The following is a 15,691-nucleotide window of genomic DNA, read 5'->3' as shown; positions in this document are numbered from 1 at the left end:
CCACTTTCAGATGTAGGTTGTACTTAGTACTGCTGTGTATGATACCTATCCAAGCTGTTGTTCACAGAAACCACCTGTGATGTTTTCGAGGTCAGTACATTACAAGGTCAGCACTGAAGATTTTTCAGTGTCACCATTAAAAATAAATAAATAAGAGTTCTGGAAGTTATTTAAGTGCATACAACTCCTGTTAAGTTTTTTTTTTTTTTTTAACATCTCATTCACCTTGCTCCCTCCCCCTACAGAGAGTGCAAAATGAAACTTATTCCATTTACAGTATATTTGGAGTTATAACATGCATTTTAGGCTACGTATGTGTTTGCATTTCTAAAATGTTAGGAGTGCTGGAAACAATTTATTTAATGTGTGGAAAAAGCACATAATGTTAAGAGTAAGACTTGAGAGAATGTGAAAGAACGGGAAGGCATAGTTCAATAAGTAGCTTAACACAATGAAATGTGTAGTGAAAGAAGGACTGAGCAATTAAAGATGGGATTATAATATGATAAATTGCAGCTGGATCAGAAGAAGGATTGGTATTGAAGCCAAGCCAGACTCTTCAGAGCTTGCCAGTGGTTAGAAAACTGGAATCAAAACCTCTTTGCTGAAGTTGTGGATTGGTTTTATTGCAGCTTAGCTGCACAAACCGGACGTGCTGCTTTTGTTTGCTACTCATTCTGGTATTCCTGTATTTCTGTGGGCCCTGGAATGGATTTATTCATGGTTACAGCTTATTATGTGGACAACAGATAGTACACAGAGTCATTATAACTACCGGCATGCAGTATGAGGGCTGTTCAGATTTGACAATGCTGGTGTAATAATACACCGATACTGTGAAGGCTTTACTTTGAGCAATGGTAAAATCAAGCATAAGTTATAGCCATAATTCAGAACAGATGCAGGTCACAGCTGTGTGCTGAAATCTGAGTGGGAGGAGGTTCTCTCTACTTATGGCCATTTGGTTTGAAATACAAGTCATATTGCAGAATGAACCGAGGGCAGTGTAACACCCCAGTGTTAATTGTAATCAATTATACCTTACATGCCTGCAACTCTCTTTCATTGACTCTAAAAGTGTCTATTTTTATGAGTGTAGAAGATTTTGATCTCCTCCTTTTTCAGCAGAAACAACTCTGATGCCAGCTCTTGTAAAATCTGTTTTTGTTCATATGGAGATACTCCTATGTCTTTCTTACAGCCTTCATTTTTAGATCTGTCTTGAATATTTTTATAACAAACCACGATAATTTAAATACTGATGTACCTGTGAGAGGTACAAGCAGAAATCAGCCTGTGACTGAGCACTGTCTACCTCATGTACACAGAAGTTATTCAGTGCATTGTGAAGAAATTCTGAGACTGCCTTAAGATCTAGAATTTAAGAAGTTGCTTATATACTGCATGAGATGCAGTTGTCTTTACTGTGCTTCTTATTTACTTTTCCTTGCCTTCTGAGTTATTGCAAACTTTACAGCCTTGAATCTTAGATGTGGAAGGGCTACACAAAATGACAGTTTCTTGAAATGGAGATGTCTCATGATTTCCTATAATCACTGGAATATTGAGAAGTTGAAGGCTCTTTCCATTTGGCATGACTTCTATTTTAAAAGACTTTTTTATTTGGAATTGCAAATTCAAACATGGCTAAAAAAACAATTTAGAACGAAGTATGTTTCTTTTAATTGGAAGTCTTTCCATTACCTTGCAGTGTCATAAATTAACTGCTTTTAAGTACTAATGACCTGGTAAAGACAGATGTTGTATCCAGCTGTTAAATGATTTTTTAATGCTTCATTTTTTAGAGACAGTTAATTCCAGGGTAATGCCTAAAATCGTTTCAGGAAGAAAAATAATCTTAATGTTGTCCTCAGATGACTAAAAGCAATGGTGAGAGCATAAAAAAGAAGCATGAATACACAAGATTAATTCCTAATTAATAGCTAGTTCTAATACATCCAAGGAGCATGAGCATCAATCATTTTCCCTTGTACACTGAAAAATTGGTAGCACTGCACACCTTGATGGGCCCAGCCCCTGTGCGTTGTGTTTGGAGAAGGAGGGAAAGTTAGTTCCAAGTGGCGGAAGCTAATGGCTTTACTTTCTTCATGTCCCCACGCAGAAGAATTGAAGATTGTGCTGTGCATGTTGAACTTCTTGCAAATATGTTCTTTCACAGTCCTGTAGGTCTCTCATCCTCACCTTGTTCATGAGGCCTCTGAGGTTGTGCAGCTGGCTAAGGTTTAAGATGCCTTCATTTTTAAATGAAAGAAATCTGAGAGGATGAAGGGATGTGATTTCTATCAGATTTTACAGGCCAGGAATAACTTGGTTGCATCTGTCTGCTTTTTAATGAGAGGGAATGGAATCTGTGGGGTGGGATTAAGGGAGTGGGAGAGGGAAGTGAGATCACTTGCCAAGAGTTATGGGAAAACATAGGAGTTGCTCCAACTTTTAGTCCTTATGATAGAAATCATTAGAACTCTTTGTTATGTAGGAAATACAGTGCTTCAGAGAAGCACTGATTAAACCATTGCTAAGGACTTAGAGGACTCATATTCCATCTAGTGTTGTGAGCAGACAAAGCTGCTTCTAATAGCTGTCATCCGGGGTATGCAGTAGACATCTGTAGGATTTTGGTGGAGGTGGGGGAAGAATTTTCTATGTCTCTCAAATATTTCCACTGCAAGATAAAAACACGTTGTTAAACTGAAGCTGCAAACTTCCTTTTATGGAGCTGAAAACATGGAAATGTATTATACTGAAGCCACGATAGAATTATTTGCTTGGTTGTTCTTTATTTTTATTATTTTCTTTCACTTAAATGTTTTTATTCTTTGGTATGTCACCTGGGAGACTGGATAGACCTTTAGTTGTAAGCTTAGCCTATGACAGATAGCAGGTAGAGTAGACTTTAAATCTTTGTACCTCTTGGTATCAAGTACCAATCAAGCACTTCTTAGTTTTATAGCTATCTTTAAGCAAACTGTCCAAACTTGGCCAGTAATAAACCCCATTGTAGGTTTTTATATTGCATTCATCTCTTACTGTCTTTTTACATACTTTGCGTCATATATTTGACATTTTCATAGTTATTGGTATTTTCTACTTTGTCGTCTTCTGTACTTCTCCTTCATGTGTCAGGAAGCAATCATAAAAATGATTTATTTTTACTTCATGTTGAAGTTCTTATGTATTCAGGAAGATTATATGACAGTTTTAGTTCTGACTTTGCTAGCCCTGATCCTGTTCTTATTCAAATCCTAGTTGGCAGAGCCAGTGAAATAATGTCAGAGGATTTTTATAGGTCTGTGAAATTATGTAATTTGTTTTGTAATTACAGCGAGTACAAAAACAAGAAAAAAACCCAACCTGTCATTAATCTAATTAGTACACAGAAAAGCAAAACATTTAATTTAAACAACAAAAAAAACTTTTATATTGAAGGGAGCACTGGGAATCATGCAGTGTCAAATATTTATCCATTGCTTGCAGACAAAGTGTTGTATGAGGTAAGAAATAAAATGCAGCTAGAGCAGAAGAAAACAGTTCTTACCACATCGTACATCCATCATTCTTACAGGGGGAAAAATGTGCTCTGCATTATTTGAGTGTGCTAGGAGTAAAATGGAGCCTAGTTCTGTTACGGGAACAAATCATTTTACCCTTCCTGTAACAGGTCATTGTTTTTGCAGCTGCTTTTCCCCCCAGATATACTGCACTTATGTGGCTGTCAGTAGAAGCTCAGTGGTTGCTAGTAATACAGTTCAGAATTTGTCATGGCTGGTGAAACATGGAGGAGAGCTGAGCAGAAAGGTTTCACCTGCTGAGGAGGGACTGCTCGAGGATCCTCACTGATGGAAATGTTCCAGTTCTGGCTTGATGGGAGGAAAAGTGTGCATCAAGCCTATCTAACTGAGAACACTGAATAGTTTTGCATCTGAAAGTAGAGAGCTAACTTTGGATAATTGGTGTCTCGGTCATTAGGCCAGGAAGTGTCGTCATCCTTCTGGTAAGTGTACAGATTGGTAAAACAGGCAGGTTTCCAAATTCAGCATTGCAGCCCATGTTACAGTACTCCGGGTTTCCTCAAGAGAGGACTCTAGGAATGTTCTGCTTTATAACAATTGAGTTATTTGATCAGATGCTTGTATGCAGGTACTTATGCAGCTGGCATAAATGCTGGCCCTGGACTTCAGGGCAGTCTGTGAGAACGTATTCTAGGTTTTTTGCATCAGTGCCCACAGAACTATTTCCATCTCTTTTTCAGCTGTTGTAGTTTTAGACTGCAATTTCCTCTAAAAAGAAACAAAAGTGTATGGGTGCAGCTTTATGAAAATAGAGATGTGTCATGGTTCTTATTTATTATAAATGTATTGGGTTGATTCATCTTACTTTAAAGTTTCCTTCAACTTGAGCCACTGGCCAGATAACATTGCTGTTACCTGTTAGTACAGGGTGACCAAGCTCATCCTGTATAAGGCAGTGTAGAGGTTTGCTGAAATGAAGTGTTCTTAGTGCTTCTACTCTCAGAGTTACTTTTGCAAACCTTTTGCAAGTCTGCCCATTCTGCCCACTACAGTAGGTTTGCTTCTGTGGCTGCTTGAAAGGGCATTTTATTCAAGAAATTATTTGTTTGTGAAGCAGTACACTTAGAGGAACAGGCTTCAGAAGTGGTGCTGTGCTGAATGTTACTGAATCATAGGTCTGTGTGAAATACTTGCTTTGTGAATTTTTTCCCCAGTGACATTAATCCAGTTCTAAGCGTGTGAAACTTCTGTGAAATTCAAGCAATTTTATTTAATTTTGTAGAATAAAGTCTCATATCAGGAGGGAACCAGGAGGCTGTGGGCGCTTAGTGGTCACGATATTAACTTGTATTTAGCTTCAATCAGAAGAGCGCTTAAGCGGTGCTTAACTTGGAGCACAATAATCCTTGTGCCTGTCGGTGAAACTTTTGTCATGTTCAATGCACCTTCAGTGGTGTTTGCAGAAGTCTGGCTGATGCAGTTTTATATACTTGCTTGTTTTTTCATCTATTATTAAATATTAGAAATATAATTTCTGATACGCAGCAGGCTGGTAATCTTAGATCAACCCTCTCTCCTCTATTAAGAGGCCATTTACTGATCAATAACAACACATGCAACTTGTTCCTTCCTAGGATCTTCACCATAGATTCCTTACCAGCCCTGTTGTGTGTGTGTAATAGGTGGATCTAAATGAACTTTTACTGCTCCTTTGAAGAGAAACTGCTTTGACAGTCTGTTGTATTTGTCTGCTGCAATGCACAGTCTATTAAGGGAGTTTTACTTGTGCTTTAAATGTACTAAAGGCTCTATGCATCACTCTGCTTCTGTGCAGTTCTTTGGAGGAGAATTATTTAAATTAAAGGCATACTATTCCCATTACTTGAGAAATTATGTAAAGGATATGAGGATGAAAGAGCAATCGTTCTGATAAATGATTGTGTTGAAAGGCATCAGATTTCTATATTGGAGCAGCTGTCATTAAAAAAAAAAAGTGTAATCAAAGATGCTTACATACCTCTTTTAATTTTGATTTCTATTAGAATCCTATGAATATGACAGCGTGCTTATTCATCTGATTAATGACCATCCCAAACAAAAACCATACAATTGATCTTTTAAATTCAGTTCCTTTTTATGGCCAGCTTTCTGTCCTACACTAATAACATTTTGTTGTTGTTTGAGAACTTAATATTTTCAGAACTGGGATTGGAAGGCTGGGGTGGGGTGGTCACAAATAAACAATTTGCCCATCTTGTTGACCAAAAAAAAAAGAACAAAACTTTGTCTAAATTGTTATCATATAAGTTTCTATATTCTTATATTTCTTAGTGTATAAATATATTCACAAATGAATGTATATCTAATATATGCATAGGTAAATAAAAAGTCCCTTCACAGTAGTTTGCCACTATGATGGATCTTTAGGATCTGCTCTGCATTTGTTTTTATTGATGTGAAGTTGACCATGAGCCATATCCTTAGCAGAAAGCAGGATGCACTTGTAGAGCATACAGTCTGCCTCTTCCTTTCTTTTGCCTTAGAGCCTGTAATGCTAATTTCTAAAGTATTTCAAGATAATTTCTGACTTGCTCAGCATTGGTCAATAACTGTCACAATTTCTGTATCGGGACAGCAGAGACTCCAGTCTCCCTGGAGTGCTTGAGCTCAGAGGGATCTGGCAGTGACTGTAATTGCAGAGCAAATGACAGTCCCCATGCCATGCTCGACCTATCCCTAACAATTCTACCGGAGGGTTGATGTACTATAAGAAAACATTGTGCCGCTCTGCTACACAGGGTCCAGCAGTATTTTTAGCATTTATAAAAAAAATTGCACTGCTCATTTTATTTTACTTTTTTTTTAACAATTGAATGTTAATCTACTATTGTATCCTGGAAAAATAAAAACAATTAAACAAAATCAATGATTGAAAATGTTAGAGTGCAAATACATGGCCAGTTAAAAGATATGAGTGTACTATGGACCCCCGATGTTGTGATTGGGGTGTTGCACTGAGCCTGTCTCCCTTGTGCTCCTGAAAGTGGAGCTGCAATGGGAGTAAGATTTAGGTTTATAACTTTGTGGAACAAAGCTTTTACTTTTAGAGCAGTTCATGTTTAAACTTCTAACATTCTCGATTCTCAGCAGAGCATTAGACCAAATAGCTGATTACTGCTACAGTAGAACACTTTCTGTATGTACTTTTACTTAAGGTCTACCCACCTCTTGTCAGAGGAAATCAAAGGAATGCAATTCATTACCACCTAAACTTTTTTGTCACTTTTCTGTATAAACTAGTTTTTCTAAGTTAATTTTTATGTTAGCTGCTTCACAGTACAAGGACAAGAAATCATTGTGGAATATGTTTCAAAGGTTTTAAAAGGAGCCATTTAAAAAGTTGCATTGCTGCATGTAATAGGATAATTGCTAGTACTGGTTTTAAATCTGTGCTATTATGTATGAAGACAGAATACCAGAAGTTGACAATATCTGGAAGATTTTTGTGGTGTAAAGGGGCAAAACTGTAGCTTCTGTCTTGGGAATTTCTCTTTGCTCTGCTCCAATCATTATAGCTCTAATACTGATCTTTCTGAAGTTCAGTGACTTATTTCTCACTAGCTTGAATAGGATCTGAATTAGTTAATGACCTGAAATTAGTATGTCCATAACTCTTATTGCCTGGTTAGTAGAACATGTAAACATGAGGGGAGATCATTAAGCATCTTCTGAAATGGGGCCCAAATGGTCCATAGATTTGGAATGCAGTTTAATGTGAAATTTTCAAAGCTTCTGTGGGAACAGTCTTCTGTGTTTGTGTAAAATGCAGTTGATCAGGGGGAGAACCAAACCTGTTTGTACCTCAGATAATTATGACATCATTTTGTTGACTTAAACTTTTACAGGCTGTCAGCTAGTAATGTCAAGGCCCCAGACATTTAATGAAATTTACAAATTCTCATTTGCTATTACAACAATACTTCCGAATTTCAGACTTCATTATATTAATGTGTTTGTTCCTTCTGTGTAAGCAGATGTATATTGGAGTTGGACTGCATGATCTCCAGAGGTCACTTCCAACCCTGATGGTTCTGTGATTGTTTGTACTAAAAACTCTACATAGGATAAGGTAGAGTTGGAGACAGTGGTAATCACTGTAACAGTTAACCTGAAGAAGATGCATTTAGCTTCATCTCATGAGTGTTATTAACAGGACAGAATTATTTAGGGCTGCCAGGAAAATCAATGTTGAAATATTGTTATGCGTCGTTAGTATCAGCAGTGGAAGTAGATTTTTTCTGATGGTTGATACAAGGTTCTTGACGTGAAGAACAGCGTGAAGTACAGTAAGGTACGGCGTACCTCTCTGGGAAGGCTGGGCAATGGGGAAATTAAAGGGGAAAAAAAAAATAAGTCTGAAGAATTAAATGTGGCACCTGAAGATATAGAAGCAGGGAAAAGAGAAATGAAGACAACACTTTGCAGTGACACTATGACATTGATTTTCATAAATCTTTGGTTGTAGATTAATGTAACATTTTAGTTTGCACCCCAGGACTGCTGTTCTGTGTGCTCTGACAGCTCATTATGTGCTCATTGTGGTTGCTGATGGGAGTGTTGAAAGCTCTGGATTTAGCAAGGAAAGTGTTTGGTAATGTGTATGATATAATGTTGATTCTGTGCTCACTTCAAAGTTTCGGAGTAGCATCAATTTATTGTCCCACTGGGGTGAATCTCGTCTGGCATTAGACATGCTAACTAATGCAAATTCTAACTATGTGATAGATAGCTGAAACCAGGAAATATCTCCCCAGTCTACGTCCTGCTGCTTGAAAGTTTAAGGTGTAAAAAATTTATGACTGACTTGTCCAACTTGTGCCATTGTGGGGCGTTCAATTATGGATCTATGAGGCCAGCTTAGTATTTTTCATTTTCTAAACTTCCATGCAGTTATTCATCTTAGAACAGATTCCAAGTGTAGTGTTCTGGAAACTGTGTGTCCCTTCTCTCAAATATTGCTGAACTGCTGCTGAGAAGTCTTAAGGGGAATGAAAAAATAACTGAGATGAATCAGTTCACCAAGACTGTTACCTGCTGCCACCTGTTCATGGGGATGATGAGAACTTTGGATAATACCTGTTTATTAAAAGTATTTTTCTTTCTGTGTGGTCATCAAAACAGCTGCAAACTTTTGTATTACAGAGTTCATGGCTTTGTGTGTTTGAAGTTGGGGAGGGGGAAGGAGGGGAAGAGATCCAGATGCACTTGGCTGGGCCATAGGGAGCAGGACTGGAACTGGGGAGCTGAAAGGTGATGGAGCCGGGTTTAGCCACTTAAATGAGCAATGCTACAAGGGAGCTGTTGTTAGCCGTTAGAAACTGGTGAAAAAAGTTTCGTGGGCAATGGTTTTGTGCATAGGTTCTTCGTTTAATATTATATGCATTGATTTAGGAGGACAAAGTGAAGCATAAGTAAATAGGGAGTGGCAGGTGATTAGTGCAAAATGGTCATTGCAGTTGCCAGCTTTGGCAGCCTAAATAGTTTCTATTCTTACAGCTTAAGTCATGGTTTCATATGCAGATCTTTTTTCACTCCTTTTAAGATTGTTGGGTGTTCTGTTGATGGTCATCTACTATTTTTTTTTCCTGTTTAAAAGTAGATTCCAAGCTCCTCACTAATGCGTCCCTTCTTGCATTCCTTAAAATCACAATACCTATAAATACATTAATATAATTTCAATGTAGTTAACAGTACCTTGTTTGGAGTGGCACACTGGGATGCTTTATGTTAAGTGTTCTGCTTCATTCGGTTGGAGAATTTAGCTACAGTTAAGATGTGCTCTTTATATGACTTGGAGGTGATGTGGTCTGACTGTTTCAAGGAATACCGACTTGGACCAGCTCTCTACTGCTGCTGTGTTACTTTTCCCTGCGTTACCATTGCTGCTAATCTCTCCTATCACTGTATTCCCAGGTCTCCTAAATCTTGAGGGTTTTATCCCAGGCTTGCTGGAACTGAGGGGTAGACTAATATCATTCCCATTGAGGGGTACTTCTGGCTTTTTACCTGAACTAGAGGGAAGTGGTTCAAGATGGGAATCTGCATAATAAAACCTGAAGATTTTCTTCTGCTGAATCCTAAACAGATCAAACAGATAGTTTGAATCCTAAACTTTCTTTAAAATAAAAGCCTGCAACTGGGAATAAGGTGTCATTACTACTTAGGAGCCTTTTTGTTCTTTAATTGGCGGGAACCAGAAAGACTTGGTCTTCAACATGAATTTCTACTTTCTTCTATAGATGGGCTTCCTACACAAGCAGCAGATCATTAAAACATGCATTTGAAAAAGTGGTGAAATGACTCTAAATGGCTCTTGTAAAGTTTCTGTTTTTGATCAGTATGTAAGGATTGTTCATCTCAATACTTATGCAAGTTGAGATGGATGCTTGATTATTTGGGCTGTCTGCAAAGTAGCTTAGCATGCTATTATTCAGATGAAAAGATAGCTATTTAAATCTATTTTAGAATAAATTGCAGAAGTTACCTTGACGTACTAGTTAAAGTTTTCAGGAGTGGTTCCTTCTCTTAAAAGTTCAGTGCAGAGACATAAATTGGAAAGAGGGCTGGTAAAGAAAATAGGACTATCAGGCTCCATGCCTACTTATCAGCTAAAGCAGACAAAATGAAGTCGCAATTTTCATCTTTTTCTTCAGATTTTTGTCTAAAAACAATTTCAGCACCCAGGCTGAGCAGTGCAGCTGGATAAAACAGAAGGTTTGAAAGCATACAATGAAGGAAAAGACCCTTTATTTCCCTTCACATGCTGTGCTCAGTACCTGTTTAATAATCTTCTTCCTGTTCTGATAATCCATAGTGTAATAAATGCACAAGTTGAGCTATTTGTTCTGAGAGCACAGTGTTAATGATTTCATGTTCAACAGATCTTTTTTGAAACACTGGAAGAGAAAGCAGCATAAAAGGTGTTTATAATTGGGCATAGGCATTGGTTTGCAGAAGGACAAAGGATAATTTGATACATTGCTGAGTGAGTCTTGAATTGTTGAGCTAATTTTAAAGATGTATATGATGTGACTTGGCCTCAAGGTATTCTAACAAGTTGAACTTGATGTTAATGCTTTTCGAGATAACTCCATGAAGCTCACTATTGTATTACTTATAGACATCAACTTCGTGTGTTAAAGGCTCTGACTCAAATAGGTTCCCTTTTAGTATTAACTGCTCTCAGGATCAGTACAAACAGATGTGTCTGGATGCTGCACAGTAATTAAGAAAGTAAATAGTAATGTTTTTCAGCAAGTTTCTTTAAATGCTTTATTTATGGAAAAAGTGGGAATAAATGAATACATAGTGAACATATCCCAGCTAAAATCTATTATGATGTTTGATCTACAGTGTGAGAATATTTAGAATATTTAGGTGTGGAAGTATCAATGTAGTTACAAAGCATTAAACGAAAAATGCTTATGAATGCTTTTCATTTCAGTTTTGTTGGATGGAGTCATTAACTGAATTGAGACTGGGGGAGGAGCCCATTAAAGCAAACGTTTGGAAAGATGAGCTGAAACTGGTAGAAGCTACAATGTTGTGTTGCCCTGTGACCGTAGATAAGTCCTTCAGTCCCTTTCCAGTTTCCATTTCTGTCTAGAAGTAAAACTGGGAGAACAGTGTTCCTCTTCGCACAGTCTGTTCTGGAGAAAAATTATGTTCACAAATGAGTCATTCTGATATTGAGATGAATGAGGTAAATTGCAGCGACTCCCTTCTGCTGTGGGTGGAGAGAGAAAGAGAAAATCTCCAATATTTTTAGAGAACAGTAAGATATAAACAAGGATTGAGTGGGTCCAGAATTTTTCTGTGTTGAATAATCAGGGTGAAACTGAGAGGCAAAACAATCTTTGAGCTGGGCTTCTTTTTATAGCAAGGTTGGAAAAAGAAAAACAACCAAGATTTTGTACTCTTGGAATCTGCAGTGGTATAATCACAAGGGGAGAGCTCAAGTATGTATTCACTTACTTAAGTAAAGCAAAATGGAGGATCTTAAGCAAGTAAGAGATGCAGGTTCTGCAGTTAAATGGAAGGTGGCAGTGTTGGTCTGGATGAAAAATACAGAGTACTAGGCTTGTAAGGTTTGTATGGTTCCAGCCAACAGCCAGCCTCCTAGCTCTAGGGCTGTCTGGTGCCAGAGGCCCAGAGGAGATGTAAAAATTGTATGTTCCATGTTGTAAGGAAGATCACTTGGAGAGAGCTGTGTTGTGCAATTTTATTTTTATTTGCTTTTCCTTTTTACTTAGATTTTAGGAAAAAATACTGAAGAAAATCCATAATGTAGTATGACTCAGAACTATGAACGTTGGTACAATGGAGCCTTTCTGTCTTTGGAAGGTGTTTTACACATTAATTATTGTTTACAGAAAAAAGGGATGTGGAATTCTGCTTCCATGCTGATGAAGAGAAACTGTCCATCTTAAGGGCCATGGGTAAACAAAGCACACATAATATCAGTAATGCTCTTATTTGTAATTATATAATTTGAATATTAGCATCTGCCTCTTTTTTTTTAAATTTGGTAAATCAGAACTGATACAAATCATTATGACAATGACGGTAATTGCAGATTGATGAATTAGAGGAACAAAAGACTGAAACTAATTTGATCGTTCCCCTAAATCATCTTGGGCTGCAGTTGTGCTGAAATATCACCATGTCTTCATTTTGTGGAACTTGTTTTTTCACTTTCAAGCTGCTTCTCAATATTCTCAAATCAGCCTGTTATTATCTTAGCATGACATTTGGCCTGCAGTTCCCAGCTAGGAACGAAAAAGACTATCATTGGTCCTCTCTGCACAAAATAGCTGGGCAGAACATTTCTGTATACAGGAACTGTTATTCTCACCTTTTGAAGACCAATTTCTTTGACTCAGAGAATCTTTGACCTTCAAACTAAAAGCTGCAGGCGGTACAATTTGCCTTTATGGCAGATGTATGGAGGGTTTTTTTTTGTGTGTGTGTGCCTTCCTTACTAGTTCTGAGGGTGATCTTTTAACTGTAGTGATCCTTGTTGACCTCATTAGCTCTGTTTAGACTTAAGATGTTTACTGACATAAGGAAACAGATAACATTTAGCTAGAAATTCTTCCTTTGGAAACACACCCAATTCTAAAAGCCTCTTTAGAAACTTAAAGCAGATTCAGCATTCTTGTTTCTCACGTAAGATATACAGTGTGCGGTTTTGTTTTTTTTAATTTTATTTTCCAACTAAAAATCATTCACTGCTGCCACTCAAAAGCGGAAATAAAATACATAAGTTGTGTGGATTGGAAACCTGTGCACAATGTGCATGCTTTTACTTGTCCTTAAATGTGCTTGTCAGTTTACAAGAATGACAGCAAAGTAACCTTCCACAGAGCTGAGGATGAGATGTGATTCAACTTGGGAGAGTAGAGAAGGCAAAGCGGACCCTCAACTCTGCAAAACTGTCACGAGGTGCTGCTTATTTACTATTTCTTTTCTCTGATCAAAGGAATTGCAAGAAGGACATCAGTGGAACATGGATGTATTTTATTTTGGAGAATTTAACGTGGAGTTCCAGAATACTTTTCAAAATCTTTCCCCTTGTTTTTCAAAACAACTCAGGGGTACCTTGAAGTGCTGTAGTACAAACTGGAATCAGCATTTAAAGATATTGCAATTAGCAGAGAGAGAATTGTTTTTCTGGTCAAAAGATTTTTACCTAATGTTCAAAGATTTCACTGGAAGGAGAAATATTTAAACTTTGCTCTGTGTGCTGTTCTGCCAACCATTGAGCTTATTGATGTGGTCTCTAATTTTGACCCAGAAAATTCAATACATTGGGTTGAGAGAATTAAAGGTTCACAGATACACACTGGGGTAGAGGTTAAATTACTGGATCAAGGTAGTAACTGTTCTAACTTGGGACCATGATATTTTCTATGAAAGGAGTTGTTCTATTGAGGAGTCAGAATTAATGGGGGGGAAAAAAAAAAAAAAAGCCAGAGGAAAATCTCCATGATAAACAGTTACTTCTTATGGTACAATCCTTGTCTCTATGGCAGTAAACATTTTGACATACTTAGTATTAAGGTTTCAATTTTAAATATGGACACATCCAGCTGAGTAATTTTGTCTATTCTACCTGGATACTGTGTATGATAAAACACTTGGTTGGATGTGGGTAGTAATTCTTGTGGGTGTGCTTTTTGATTCTGTGAGACCTTTTGAGGTTAGATAATGGCACAGAGTCTCAATAAATTTTCTCAAGTCCTGTGGCCAGTTTGCCAAAGAAATGTCTGAAAATCTGAAGTCTGAAATGTAGTGGTGTAGATGAACCTGGAAATTCAGGCTCCAACAAGACTCTTCCTCCTTTTCGTTTACACTTGTTTCAGCCTTTTGCAGGAAAGGGCTGTCACTGCAGGTCGTGTTGCAGCAAATGCATATTTTCCGAGTGAGGTCTAGTTATTAGCACATCTGTTCTGAGGAAAACAGCTATTCAGTGCTAGGCAGTGCTTTTCCTAATTAGGTTTGTCTATAGGCGTCTTGAATGCAAGGCAAAAAACGGCATTTTACTGAGAGTGTATGCTACTTCATCTGACACTTGGATGTCCGTTGATGAGGGGGGTGAATTAGTTCTGTGTTTTGGTTTCTGCTACTATGCTCTACTCGGTGGAAACAAAGTTGATAATCTGCCCTCTGGTAGTGTAGTGTGTTTTTTGATACATTACCGTCCTTATTATTGTAGAAAAACCTTCAACTCTGCTTTTCCTTGTGGGAATAAGGATATCAGGTTAATAAGAGGCTAGAAGAGTTGACAGCAAATTCCTGAAAAGCATTGCTGGTTTTATCCAGTCCCTTCTGAATTGCTTGTGTGAATTATTTTTATTCCCAGTAAATTATATATAACCAGAGGACAGCAAGTACTTGTTTAAAAGGCGTGGGGATCGTTCACCTTTGCTCACATCGTCTTGTTGATGAGAGCCTGCTGCTTCCAAGTTCTGTGTGGAGGGTGGATGTTTATTAGCCCGCTGCAAGATTAGGGACTGTGAAGCAAGTAACTGAACACAACTGCTTGCTGCTGAATAAAAATGTGTAAGTTCTTCTCCAGGACATAAAATGCCTCATTCTGGGAGAGCGACACTTCATGGAAGATGAGGAGGAATGTGTGAAGGAGATGCTCCATGCAGTCAGCTCATTTTGAAACTTCAAGAGGTATCAAATGTCTTTCACATGTACAAAGTTCGGAGGCAAACTTAGAACGACTGATGTAGAAAATGTGCATCGAGAGAAATGAGTTGATTTATTTATTTAGGAGTACATGAGTAGTTTTGCTGGAGATCAGACAGCTTACAGATAAGGTACTGGTGAAATGTTGTGGAGTTCCAAGTGCTTGTAACAGCTTTTCTTTTTTTTTCTTTTTTTTTTTTTTTTTTCCCCTTTGATTTCTTCATTTGATTTGTAAGGATTTTCACTACAGAACAGAAAACTTTTCACCTGAGTTCTGCTGATATGTTGATACTTAAAGCAGTGATTATGTTGTTAACTAGAAGCTCTAATTGCATGATTCTACATTGACAAAATTAGACTCGCCTATGTGCAGGCCCAATAGCCTGGAAATGTGCTAAATGTAAAGATAAGATTTAGCCTCCCTGCAACCAGGTATCGTCATTGTCGGAAAGACATTCCTTAAAGATGTGTCAAGGATTTTGGTGTGGTGCCCCTGTGCATTCCTGCTGGCCAGGTATGAGGTAGGCTGTGTCAGCATGTTGATTAGGTTCAACAATGCAACCATATATATGTATGCTTTTCTGATGCCCTTTGAGAAATCCCTCTGCATGTAAGTTTCCTATCTTTAAATCTTCATATCTTCCTATCTTCATATCACGTGCAAATGAGCCCACTGGGAATCTTGAGATGCACAGGGGCTGTGGAGTCCCAGCAGGAGTTACCAACAAGTGGAAGTGAAATGGATAGTTATTGCCATGCTTGCTTCTATTTTTCTTCTGTGAAGCACTGTGAGGTCCCAAGTGCTGCCAGCTGCTGAGCAGCACACTTATTTGCTGCCTGCATGAGGCAGGTCAGCATCCCTTATTTCTGAGGGCATGCCCAGCAGCTCAGTATGCATTAAA

General features: G+C 37.9%; 1 protein-coding gene across 13 annotated transcripts in view; it reads left to right on the top strand.

Moving 5' to 3' along the window:
• NAALADL2 (N-acetylated alpha-linked acidic dipeptidase like 2) overlaps positions 1–15,691 on the top strand; it is a 338,435-nt gene that overhangs the window by 34,242 nt on the left and 288,502 nt on the right. The window lies entirely within an intron of this gene.

Source organism: Coturnix japonica, chromosome 12 (assembly GCF_054131305.1).
Source record: "Coturnix japonica strain WE chromosome 12, WE-NBRP24, whole genome shotgun sequence".
Taxonomy (NCBI): domain Eukaryota; kingdom Metazoa; phylum Chordata; class Aves; order Galliformes; family Phasianidae; genus Coturnix; species Coturnix japonica.
The sequence above is the reverse complement of the archived record's forward strand: the minus strand, read 5'-3'. Positions and strand labels throughout refer to the sequence as shown.